Raw genomic sequence first — 13,997 nt, 5'->3', positions numbered from 1 at the left:
CATCAAGTTCACTCTGGAAGAATCACACCTATTTATTCACCTTTTATTACTGAAAAAAAAAATATATATATATAAAGTACAAGAGCCAACAGAGACACAGGATTTATAAACTGTATACTTCTCTCCTGGCAGAGGCATGACATGATACATAGTTAATTGTTACTTGAATTAGTATGTTTTATGATCACTTCAGTCAAGGCAAGCTCTCAGTCTACAATTATTGCAGTCCTGTTCTGATGTCCCATCAGGTCTCCCAAGAGGGCTAGGCCAGGCCCCAAGTGCTGGAAATGCTGAATTTCCATCCATGCTCTCATCAGGATAAGTGCTGAACATGGCAGTCAGGCAATGCCTTCCTTGCCGTGCCTGAAGATCAATTCCACCTCCCCAGCTTTTTATCTCTGTTGTACCTTTAATGTCCCTAGTCTTTTTTTAGTCTTCTCCTGTAAGTCATGTTTTTTGAGATTTTTCATCATTTGCATTGCTTCCCTATGGATTCTTTTCAATTCATCCTACATTCCTTTTACTACAAGGGCAGAGTCCAAAAGTGAATACAAAATTCAGTGCAAGACTTTATCAGCTGTTTGGAGCAAAAGGATAAAAACAATCATTCAAGTCTGCAACCCCAAATACCGTGCTTGCCTTTCTCATGACACCAGGTAAAAACTGAATAACATTCCCCTCACAGCCATGGCAGCCCCTGTGGACTCAGGAGAACTACCTCCCCTCTGTCTTCACCTTGTCAGGACCATGTGTGGACTTAATCCCACCTCATCAGGGTCATGTTTGTTTTCAGTCCTGTGCTGCAGTGAATTTACAGTCTGCATGAGCTGCAAATATAATAAACATATCCTCTGTTCCACATTTTGAGGTGTCTGGGAGCTAATGGAAAAATGTTGAGCCTGATATGAACCTTCTCTTCCTGTGACAAGTACCCATCAGTGCCACTGTTGTGACAATGTACTTGCTGACAGCTTCTCTCTGAGCAGTTTTAACAGCAGCTCCTATACCTGCTTGTGCTAGTTTCAGTCTGCTAACATTTCCCTTGTTTATTTGTAAAATTGCCCACAGGTCACAGTGCCAGAAGCCTCACTGAGAACTGACTGTGTGACAAGTACTGCCTCTTGGCTCTTCCTGGTTCTGGTTACCCTGCTGTAGAAGGAAACACAATTTGTCAGATATATTTGTTCTTGACAAATGCCCATTAACTTACAGTCATTTTGAAGCTATTTTCTATGTGCTTGCCAATTTATTTTACAAGAAAAGGCACATAAAGGGCTGACAATGATGACTGTTATTCTAAAAAATTGGTGTGATTCATTTTCCAATAACTGCCAAATGCTTTCTTCACCTTTATATGTAATATAAACCACAAAAAAATTACTCCATGATCCCAGAGAGATGAAAGAGGAAACAGATATTCTATGCGCTGTCCAGTTCCAGCCTAAGACACTTAAATGCCCACATGTATGCGACTAGTGCCTAAGGATTGGCATCTATTGCCATTTGGGAAACTCCAGAGCTTAGGAGATAGCTACAGGGACTGGCAGATGTGCCACAGGATCTATGGGAGACTTGGCTTCTCCAAAGCAGCAGGCAAGATGCTCTGGATGTGGAAAATGGCCCATAGTTAACAACTGGGTCATTCCTTGGTTGACCTAAATTAATTGACCTTAATTTTGTCATTTTAATCTCTAATGGAATCTCTGCTCGTTTAGTTTTATGCTACAGTTGAACTTTGGTTCCCTGTTTTTGGCTGGCCCTCTTGGGCATATCATCTTGAAGCTCAGGCTAAAAGAAAAAAAAAAAAAGCCCTTTTTTTCTTTCTTGTGTTCCTACCCTTTTAGAATATGGTTATTCTTACATATAGGGGGAGGGAGGAGGAGAATCTTTTCCCTTTGCTTTTAGTGGATACAATGAATCAGTAGCTTAATCTAGGAAGAAAAAAGAACATGTGAAAATAATCCCATACCATTGGGAATTAGGACAGCACTGTGATGCAAATGGAGACTCTTAGAATCAGAAAAGAATATGCATAAGGAAAAAGAAAGAAAAGGCTGAAGTTATTTTTGCTTACACAGAAGAAGCTAACAGGCAGCTTTTATCATACATGGAGAAGTATAAAGCAGAAGGCACAGATTCCTCCATCTCTGTCATGTGATTTATTAATTTAAGTCCAGCTCTCTCTTACTGCAGTGGCTGGAGGTGCACAGAGGGTTGGTGCTGCTCTGCTCTGCACACATTGCAGGGGAGGAGATGGATTTGCATTCACTGGGGGACCAGGTGCCCTGCCTGGGAAAGGCAAAGGGCCCTTTCTGCACCCAGGCTCTGCTCAGGATGCAGCCACATCCCGGCCTGGCTGTGCCATCTGCTCACAGCCTGGAGAACTGAGGGAAGACCCTTGTGCAGCAGCAGCCCCTTGTCCCTGCAGCAGCACCCAGGCTCCTGCCCTGGCAGCTCCCACAGCTGGGGCCATACAGGCGTGGCACGAGCACAGTGACATCAGCGTGTCACCTTCAGCCTTAGCAGGGAGCGTTTGCCTGGCGAGGACCCATTGCACCATCACTATGTTCTCTTCTCTCTATGTCCACTTTGGCAAAAGCCCAGTTTTTAATCTGGCCGTGTCCCAGCCAGTTGTGCTCTGGAATCTGTAGAGCTGTGCTAACACCAGACTTTCCCAAATTAATGTACAAGGTTAGGAGGCAAAGTGGAAGCAGTGAGTTGCATTTGCTTTTTTGAATGTAACTCCCATGCTAGCAGAGCCATGCACTTCCTGGCTGAGGCAGGCTTACAGAAGACATTCCCAAAGTGTGGATCTTCTCTATCCATATGTTCATCCATACTTCAACCAATTAACATCTCATCCATCAATGTAAGTCAAACAGTCTTTATAAAACAGATTTCAAAAAAACTCACATTTTCTTAAGTGTCCTGGCAACAAGACTCCACAGTCTGCTTTGGAGTTTTTTTGTGTTTTTTTTTTTTTGCCTAAAAAAATATTGAAATTGCTGAAGAAAAATGCATTTAAAATGTTCACAAATTATTCAAATTTTGTTTAAGGATAACTTAATTCTGAAAAACTAGAAAGGCATGATTCCTGAACAATGAACAGCTAGAACATTATAAACATTCTTAACTGTGTTCTATTTACTATGAATCTCACAATTTTCATTGCAAAGCTGTTTAAATTAGGAAGGGCTAATATTTCTTTTTCTTTTTTTTTTTTTTTCAGTGTCTCTGGGCCTGTTGGAGGTGGCTTTGAAGGTTTCAGTAGGAGACTCTTTATATTGAAATTGTTGTGATGATTAATGTAACAGAATAATGGTTTTGGAAAATAAGTCTTACCTTAATTCCACTTTTAATTAATTTAGTTTCAGCTGCATGTGAAAACACAAAATTCAATATTTAAACAAATTTAAAATTGCTTTTTTGGAGTGACAGCTATACCTGAAAAAATGGAAGTGGAAAAATCTTTAGAAGAATAATGTTTTTAGAACTTGGCATTATACATATGATTTCTTGGGAAAATAAAAGAAACATTGGGGGGAGAATTAACTTTTTTAGCTTTCTGTTTAAACCACCAGACAATTCAATAAACAGAGAAGCACCTTGCTCTGCTTGTCATATTCTCAGGTTTAATCTCAGCTGTAAGAAGCTAGTCCATTGTTAAGACTGAAAACCTCTGCTGTGAAAGGGAAATACAATAACCTTTGCTGCAGAGACACCAGGTGTTTTTCCCTAACGAGCACTGTTGATAGAGTGATGTTTAATCTTTGATGGCAATATCTAGGATGTACTGAATTGCAATAAAACCACTTTCCAGACACAGTATCTTCCAGGATTATAAAATATATGGACAAACCATATGATTCTGTATAATGGCATTAAATGCTACCTTGTAGTGCCAGGGACATTTGGGTATTGTTGTAATTTTGATGTCTTACACAGGAAAAATCCAGAATGTTTGATAGCTTTGTTAAGTGGCAAGATTTTGTTCCTGCATATCAGGTCAGCAGTAAATTCTTACCTTATTACTGTTATAAAACTCAGTAATAGAAACCTGAAGCTGTGTTATATGACTCTCCCCTAGGAAGGGTCAGTGATTCACTTCTTTTGCTGCTACATAATGATGGTAGGAAGCACCAGATTTGCAGAAGAAAATTAGGAAGAATTGTGATCGAAACTCAGTACTACACAATTGCAATTTAATGTACTACTATAGAAAAATTAATTTTATTATCATGATCAAAGTGGATTCTCACTGGAAGAATAATTTGGGAGGGAATTCAGAATTATTAAAGTACTCTGAGAATTGTGTATGAGGTAAAAATGAAAGAGAAGAGTGATAGGAAGAAAAGATTAGAAGCAGAAGGTAAAGTGATATGCAACCATTTTATATTATATTCTTGATCAGGCATCTGACTGGTTCAAAATTTTTGAAGTCCTGTCTCAATGTAGGATAGTTAATGGCTAATCTAATTAATGGCTAATCTAATCCTGCAAGATAAATCATGGCTTTAATGTCTGTGGTTCAGTCGTATGCTCTGAAAAAGCAGAAAGATCATCACCCTTCTCCACATGAAGCCCCTGACTGAGGGAATCAAAGAAAAAAGGCTCATGTCCCTTAGGGCCTTTGCCTTGGCTATCTTTCTAAGACCCAGCAAATTGTCACCACTGAAAAGTAAAATCCAGGTTTCAAACCAATCATCTCTGCAAACTGGAACGCAGGAGAAAGTTGGGATAAAGGGTTAATGTGGTTCCAGTAACTTAGCACTAGGCAGGAATCTGTCTTCATGTTCCATAGCTTCAAACACATTTCATTTCCACCTCTAGGCAATAGTAAAGTATGTTACCAAATTCATGGGACAGGATTAAGCCTGTTGTAGCCAGGGAATTTTTAAAATGAACTGGGATTAATCTTGCCTTTCAATTAAATTCTAATCATTTAGCCTAAACTAGCACTTAGCTTTCTGCTATAGCCAAGGGAAAAGGACAGACACCTCTAAAGAGTGATTATTCCAACTGCTACTGAATATCCAGAGTGGAATGAATCACCTTTCATGAATGTCTATAAATCTCCACAGAATACAGGAGTCTGGATGATCCGCTAAACTCACAACTTTATTTTGAATCATGTTAAACTAGATGGGATTAATTTCATTCCTGGTGATTAAAATAAGGCATTTTGCCCGCTGACATCAATTGTCCAAATACAAACAATGTCAAATACAGATGTCAAATACATCTGCTTCTATCCAGCTTCATAAATAGAAGAGTCAGCTATTTAGCTAATTACTTCTTTTTTTCCACATAACATTACTGAAGTCTGGCATGAATAATCTGATTCACTGACTTTTCCTAAATGTCTAGATTTAAATCTCTAGATTTTTCTAAATCTCTCAATTTCTCTGAAAGAAAAGCAATCTTAGGATCGCTTACAATAGTACTGGTTATGTCAAATCATCATCAGCTTTCTGTGGGTCTGATATAATTTTACAGCACAAATTGCATTTTTTTTATTTTGAAAAGATGAAAAAAAAGAGCATTTAGGCTAGAAAGACATCTATCATGTATCACTGGCTTTTGTTAAGTAATTAAAATTGAAACCACACTAATGCCAATTACTCCAAGTGTGGTGATTCTGTAACTCATGCTATGCTGTTCTGAAGCTGCAGAAAGCCAAACAATGGGAACTTTAGGATGTTGTGGTCCTCAATAATTTCAGAGTTCCTTGAGGACCAAGTCATCCCAGTTACAAAGATGATGACAAATGTCATGTGCTTTGCATTCCCTGCCGTTCATCAATTTTCCAGACTGGAGATAGGGAAATGTGGGATGTGGCTTTTCTAACTTCCTTATTCTTTTTGAAAGGAGACCTGTTTTCAGGGAGCCTGACAAACAAGTGTCTTTGGAGATGTTGATAATTTCCATTAGCAGCAGACAGTAGTTTTTCCTCTGGCTTTCTCCAGTCAGGGAGAATACAAATCTGCTTTGTAGAAGGCAGCTCACATAATCCTAGGGGCTTCTAGAGTTTCATTTCGTTTAATGGAGTTTCATTATGCTGGGGTAGTGAGGTGGTTAATACCTACCAGACCAACTGAAACTTTTCTACCCCTGTGAATTCCTGTCACATTTAGTTTACTTCTTCTGCAAAATAAGTTGGGAGTGCTTTGTCGGTTGGTCTTTAATTTGGATTTAATTCAAGGACACTCAATCTTCGAATGTCTGCTGTAACTGGCCTCTACTGGTTGTTGGTCATGCTGTACTTAAAGAGAAATCAAAATACAGATCATAGATACAGTCAGACAAAGATAGATAGATAGATAGATAGATAGATAGATAGATAGATAGATAGATAAGCAGACAGACACAATCTCAGGGACAAAGAGAGCTTTTACACAGATGTGTCATGCATAGAGCTCCCTACAGTCCACAGTTTCTCATTTCTAGGGATGGTGTATCCCTAGTCATCACTCTGCCAAAAAATCAGAAGGGGAAAAGTATTTAGTTATCATCCTAACATTCCAGCAATGGAACGTGCACAGAAAGGCATTGGTGTTCCCAGCAAAAGCTGTGTTCACCTCAGGAAAGAGAGCAGACCCAAGGAACTGAGATGCCCCCATTTTGTGGTGGGTTATGTAGCAAGGCACGACCAAGACTGGCAGGACTTCTGAGTCCCTGCTTGGAGTCATGCAAGGAGTGTTGGAGGTTAAAGAGCTGCCAAAGGGATGAAGAATTTGTCTGGGATCAGTGTTTCCTGGGACCATGCAAAGAACCCTGATGGCGCCAGGCACTTTTGGGAGAGAGGAAAGTTTTCTGGCAGGATAACTGGGCCTGTTCACGTGGGCAGTTTGGATCAGGAGCATTAACCTTGGAACAGGGCTGCTCTCCACCCAGCCTCCTTGGACATCCTGCAGCAATTGATGTAAAACAAAAAATAAACCAAACCTTAGCATGAAAGACCAAAGTCTGGGTCCATTGCTTTTATATTTGTATCTAAAAACATACCAAAACCAAATTAGGCTGGTACATCATTGGGATAACAGAACAAATGACAGGACAGCTACAGAACACGCCAGGATTTTGCCGTATCAAAGCAGTTTTCTTTGTGTGATTTCAGGAGACAATTAGCCTTCTAGATAACTTTAGCAGATAGTCATCTTTATTACTCTACCACCTGTAATTACTGGTGAAGAAATTACTGACTTCATAAGGAATTAAAACTACACTTTTAACTCCAAAGCTTTGTTAAAATTTCCTTGACCTTTTACACCTTTTTGTTAATTTGAAAGGATATTTTCAGCAAGTCCGAGATCTTCATCGAAATGACTGCAAAGCAATCCTGAATTCTTCCAGTGAGCTGAGCTACAGGGCACAAGGAAGTAAAACAATCTGCCTTGTGCTCAGGAACAAGAGGCATTTCTTTCTACCAAAAGTAAATCCAGCTGCTGTCAGCAATGGCTGCCCTTCTTTGTTACCCCATGGCTCTTCACAGCTTTGATTGAGTTTTTTAATAACTACATTGTAAATCTGCCATAATTTTCACCTCAAATTTTGAGTTACTTTTCGTCTAACAATGTGCCAAAGAATATATCTTCGACCTTTCTTTACCACCAGATGAAAGGCAGATGGGAATAATTCTTTTTGTTAGTTCCTACTCCACTCACATATCTTGCTTCTTAAAACATGTCCCTGCAGGCACTGCTGTTCTCCACAGACATGTTTTCTTCATCCTTATTCTGTCTCTTTGTTCTGTTATCCCACAGGACTCCCTTTTCAAGGAAGTTTTTAAGTATTCATTTCTTTTCCCCAAATACTTTTATAATACATTTTTTATTGTGGTGCTCCTTATCCTGGAGATCCCCAATTACAGCAACTGTCTCGACCTCATACAGAGACTGTGGACACATACCTGGGCAGAGAGCAGCTTTCAATCTGCTTCTGAATCATCCCTTCCACCAGAGGAAGAGAAAGGTCACAGCAAGGTTTCAAAATCATGGTCAAAAATCTATAGATGTTGCATCAGAACCAGATAAAAATCAAAAGTTCAGCTAGTTCTTAGCTTTAAAGCAGTTTGAAACAAAGGGGAAAAGAAGAGAAGAGAAGCAAAAAATAAAAAAGTACTTGTAACATAGAAGAAGCAAATAAAATGAGCTGAGCTATAACCAAAATTGCTGTATAAGAGATGAAATTGCAAATAAATTGCAAATGGGATACAAAGAGGAAAGAAAGCCATGGTCTCTGCCTCTCTGTCCTGGGCACTGCAGGAAGAGTTCAGGGCTCCAGATACCTGTGTTTTTCAGAATGCCATTGTGCATGTAAGTGCTGGAAAACAGATGCTTTGACTGCTCCTGCATTCCTTCTGGTAATTGTTAAAGACTGTAGTAACACATTGCCTGGTGAACTCAGCTGAAATATTAAAAGCCCTCAGCTGCAGACAGGCTGACCCAAAAATGAACACTTTCTTAGCTGGTGGAGAAATCCCTTCCTAGTGAGATTGGATTGCTCAGTATCCTTTAAAAATTGCATGAGATATTTTCCTTTTTTTATTTTCCTAACCTCTCTATGGGGTATTGACTGGAATATTTCACTGAACAAGAATTTGTTTAACATGCAAAAATGCAGCTTTTAATATCACTAATATCACTCAGTTTTAGCAAAAAAAAAAAAAAAAAAAAAAGTATCTACTGCACCAGAGATAATTATCAGGTATCTTTTGTTGTATGACCTTCATTACTGCTAGCAAATATTTTTATTTAACATTGGAAAGCAACCCCAAAGAAGGCTTGAGCTCCACTTTCTTGGACAATTTACGAATTCAAGTTAAGAAATTAGCCAATAAAAATGTAAAGACGCGCCTATGTGTGTTTGTATTATTTGTGAGCATATCAGTATTTCCTGTTAGAAGCAATTTATGCATGGATGCTTCCATATGTGCCAAAAAAACACACACACATCAGGATACACAGGTATGATAAGTGCAAAATTAATGCTATGTGTCATAAGGCTTTCTTGCAGACATTTTTTTAATTACCACATTTCCAAAAAAATAGCATCATTTGACTTAAATAGGTGTATCAGAGCGGTGGTGTTTGAAATGGAGCTTTGGGAATCATCTTACCCAACAATTCCACTCAGAGCAGTCTGCCAGGCCATGTGCAGTCACATTTTGAATGTTTCCACAGCATCTCTGGGCAAACTGTGCCAGATGACATCCAGAGGAAGAAGGTATTTTCTTATCTTTACACAGAATTTCCTGTGTTCTAATTTGTGCCCATTGCCTTTTGTCTTGTCACTGGATATCACCAAGCAGAGTCTGGCTCCTCCTTCTTTACTTCACCCCTTGGTATTTACATATAAGGACAAGATTCCCTGAGCTTTCTCATCTCCAAGCTGAATAAAATCATAGAATCATGGAATTTTTTGGTTGGAAAAGACCTTTAAGACCGTTAAGTCCAGTTCTCAACAACTCCTCAAATGGAAGATGCCAATCTTTGCCACATTTGTGGCCCTTTGCTGGGCTCACTCCTGAATTTCCATGAATCCCTTATACGGAGGAGTCCAGAACTGGACCTGGCATTCCAGAGGTGTCTCACCAGGGCTGAGTATAGAAAAGCCAGTCTACAATTTTCCCTCTTTCTCATCATCCCTGAGGCCATGCATCCTGCTGACATCTTCTCCCTCCCTCCTTTCCTGTTAGAGCCCTCCCCATGCACATGGGCTGCATGGAAGAACTCCCTCTTCCCTGGTCCCAGAGGGAGACACAGGGCATCCTTCAGTGCTCTGGGCCTCTGTCCTCCTGGGGAAGATTGCTCCTGGCCAAGGTCTCTGCTGTGCCAGGGGAGTTGATCCTGTGTGTGCTGGGTCTGTGCCTTGTGCCATGTCACCACCATCACCAAGCACATGTACACAGCTCCTGTCCTCCTCTCTTGCACTCTGCTGCATCATCTGCTGCACCAAGTGCTGTGTCTTTTGGCTACCTTTGCTAGCTGCACATGACCTTCATAGCTAGTTCAGTCTCCATTCTGGTCATCTGACAAACCCCTCTCTAAAAGTGCTGACATTTTTACGTCATGCCATCATATATTTTATGTATGCTTACAGAGAAATGGACTCAAGGTAATCTGTTTGAAACGCTGCTCAAAGTCTTGTCCTTACTCTTTGCCTATACAAAATGTATGAGGAGCAAGTTAATAATGTAGTTATATTGAAGATATACTTTTGCATATAAATAAGTGATCAAATAAATGATAACACATGCAACAATGCACACACATGTGTGCCTTGCACGTGAGGAAACATCCAGCAAGGCATTCAGCTTGGGACCCACGGAGATGTGGCAGGTGTTACCACAGTGCCCAAAAGCTCAGAGCCAAATTTACAGAGCTCATGTAGAGGCCTGAAGGGACTTAGGCCCTGTATGGGGACACTTCAGGCTTTCGGACAGGGGTTTGCCACTGCCAGCACTGTGGTACCAAAGACAGACCTGTCTGCCAGAGCATCAGTGTCTGTATCAGAGCATCAGTGTCTGTCCTTTGCCTAAGGAGCTATTTCTGTAATAGGGGTCCTGGGAAAAGGGCATTTAGTGCCTGAAATAACCTCCTTCCTTTGAACAACTAGAGTAGTGTTATGTGGCTCCTACAGCCAAATGAAGGCTCTGGAATTACAGGTGTTGCCACTTTGAGCAGATGGCACACCTAATGAGAGCACCCTATGCACTGGATCCTGGAGAGAAGGGGACCCCTCAACACCTTCTCTGCACAAACTGGGCTGGCATGCAGTCAGGAAAGCCAAACTGCGGGGTTTGCTTGTTTCTTATGATGTACTATAATGGTGTACTAATGGTGTAATGATGAGACAACAGGTGTTACCAACCCAGTCACCACTGGAAAGTTCCTGAGAACATTCTAGGAATATTAGGTTACACTAAAACTGTGACCTTTCTTATTGCTATTATCTAGGACTTTTTTTCTAAAAGATTCCTCACTGATTTACAAATACTAGGAAAATATCTCATCTGTGTTTTCTGAGTTGTTCAGGGAAATGAACCCCAAAACCTTAATTAGCAAGCAAACAAAGACAACAAATGCACAGCACCAATAATTTACAAAAATCTTACCTACTAAATTTATCCATGGAAAATATATATGGCAAGTCTAACACGGAATTTGCAATTGCCTGTTATGTTCTCCAAAACAGGATGGTTGTTAATTAGTGAACAGTATATCCAAGGATTCATTGTACTATTTTTTATTTCTACTTATTTTTTATTTCTACTTTGGGATTCTGAGATTTAAAGAGATTCTTGTATCCTCTCAGAAATACTGAAATTGTATTTCTGAAGCAAATTTCTTACATCATGTCATTATCTTTAAAAGTGTTTGACAGAAAATATGATATCTGAGAGATTCCAGTGAACTGAAATTAAAGTCAAATTAGTCATTTCCTAATCTGTAAATGACTGTACCCTATACACCCCTTTTTAAAATATGTACCTCAGCCTTGCTTTTCATTGACCTCAGACACTTTAAAAAATCTTAGTGGTAGAGTTGAACAGCACAGTCATAGAAATTGGCCTCAGCAGAAGAAGTTTATTGACCTTCTGAACAACAGAGGCAACACAAGGAGCATTATTTAAATTATGTAACTCTTTACATAGAACTAAAGATACCCAAAGTGTCCCTACTGGGGGTCTGCATCAGAGTCCAAACCAGAACTACTGTGTCCATACATTTACTGCCTGTCAGTAACAAATGTAATGAGTGCTTTGGTCAGGTAAGGAACTAGCTGCAAGGGAATTAATTGTTAGGGTGGGAAAAGATTGTTTATTCATGCTCAATGGGCCTAATTTAAGAGTTTAAACTGTTAGAGAAGGAAACCACGTTGAAAACTCAGTTTTATTAGTTCAGTGAGTCATTTGGGATTCACACCAGAATTCCAAGCCTGATATGAAGCTTCCATTATGACTGGAACCAAGCCTTTACTATCTCCCATAGTTCATTAAAATTTGCACTTATTTTTTGTGGTCTTTTTTTCCACACATCCTTTAGCATATGCTGTCTCAAACTGACCATTTGTTCAGTGTATAACAAGGTGCAGTTGTATTTTTCAGACAGTTGTTGCAAGGAACAAGGATCCTGAGTGACATTCCTCAGATTTTCCTCAGGTTTGTTCAGCTGAACAGCTGCTTTTGGCATCACTTCAGCAGTTGCTGTCTGAGAAGCTCCGTGGGCTGGAAGGAGATTTGGTTACTCTGAAACCACCCTTTCAGTTCCAGAGCTGATCAAGCCTTTTTCAGTTGTAAGTTCTCTGAGTGTCAGTGAGCCTGGGGGCTCTGTCCTGAGCCTTTCAGATCTTTCATTAAAATTAAACCTCCTTGAAGCATTGATTGTGCCATATGGCTTTCATTATCACGAGCACACCGATGATATTCAGGTTCATGGTACATGTTAACCTTTCCTACTGAGGTCAGTCACAATATCTCTGAGCATCTAACAGCTGTCTCCCTCTGGATGTATCATGATTTTTTAACATTAGACACAAGAAGTAGGAGGCCCTTTTAATTGGCCATGACAGTTTCTATCCTTCTTTTGGTTTCATGCTAAAGGTTCCCAGTACCTTCAGCTGGGAACTTGGGTTTTATTCCTGATAATAATTTCTTATCTACCACTCATATTTTTTACTTCAGCAAAAACCATGTCATAACATCTCATAAATTTTTCTGTATTTAATCATTGCATCAGTAAAACCATCCATCTATAAGCTTTTGGTTTTGTCTTTAGAGTCTGCCTTTATTCAAAATCAAATTTTTCATATCAACATATGCATACTCTCCTGCTCAGTGCACCTCTCCTTACACTGGTGGCATGTCTCCTAATGTAGAATCTGCCAAGAGCAGTAGGTAGCATGTGCTCAGTGGAAATTGAGTTCTGCTCTCAGGAAGGCTGTTAAATAAAGAAACAGAGTCACTGTCCAATGGTCCTTTGAAGAGGCTGTTGTGTCCCATGGCAGCTCCTCTCCCAAGAGACAGCGATGGGGCAAGTAAAAAGATTCTCCTTAGATTAGGAGATAGTATCAGCACATATCAAGCTGAATCAAAGGCTAAGAAAAAAATATATTAAGGTTTTTATTTGGTGGTTATTGAGAAGTCACAGAGATTTTTCATTTTCTGCTTGTGCTGACTTTTTAATAGGTGCCTGTTGGTCTGACAGAGTTTAAATGTGGTCCTAATCTGGGCAAAGACAAGCTTGTGCTTTTTTCATTTTAAACCAAAGAGTAACAGAGATACAAACTTCTGTCTGTAATAAAAAAAAAAAAATCAACAAACTACAAATTAGTTGAAGATTTTAAGGTCTGGAGATGAAGTGCAATACTGTATTGGATGATGTATAATGGTAAATATCAGGTGAATAGTACATTAATATTTCAGTATTCCCTGACTTTGGTTTCCGTTGCAGCAGTGGGACCTGAGACATGGGAAGGAGATTTTTCTCATGGTAATGGACATAGTGAGTTCTTTACAGTCATATTGTGTTTGTCTGCACATGCTCAGCTCTCTAAGAAAAGAGCTTAGCTTTCTACTTTGCATTGTTCCCCTCTGAGCACCTCCCCAACAAAGAATAAGGGAAAACATAAAGTCTGGATATGTTCTAAGAGCATCACCCTTACATAGGCACAGACTCTAACCTCTACCTGTGCAAGCTGCAGAATTGTATCTGAGGAATTCTGTCAGAAATGCATGACAAAAACCAGCACTTGATCTGTTCTCCAAAGGTTTCCTTTGTGCCAGCTCCGAGTGCCTCAGGGCTGCCACACTGAACTCCCTGCTGTCCCTCGGCATCAGTAGCTTCCATAGGAGTGACCCTCTGTCTCTCCAGTCCATGGAGAGAGGGTGACACCCAGCAGGGCTGCCCTGCAGAAGGTGGGCTGTGAGTGAGAAATTCCCCTGAGAAGCTTTGGTGGTGCAAATCAGCTCCTCCTTGCTGAGTGGGGACACCACT

The sequence above is a fragment of the Zonotrichia albicollis genome, chromosome 2 (genome assembly GCF_047830755.1).
Source record: "Zonotrichia albicollis isolate bZonAlb1 chromosome 2, bZonAlb1.hap1, whole genome shotgun sequence".
Classification (NCBI taxonomy): Eukaryota; Metazoa; Chordata; class Aves; order Passeriformes; family Passerellidae; genus Zonotrichia; species Zonotrichia albicollis.
The sequence above is the reverse complement of the archived record's forward strand: the minus strand, read 5'-3'. Positions refer to the sequence as shown.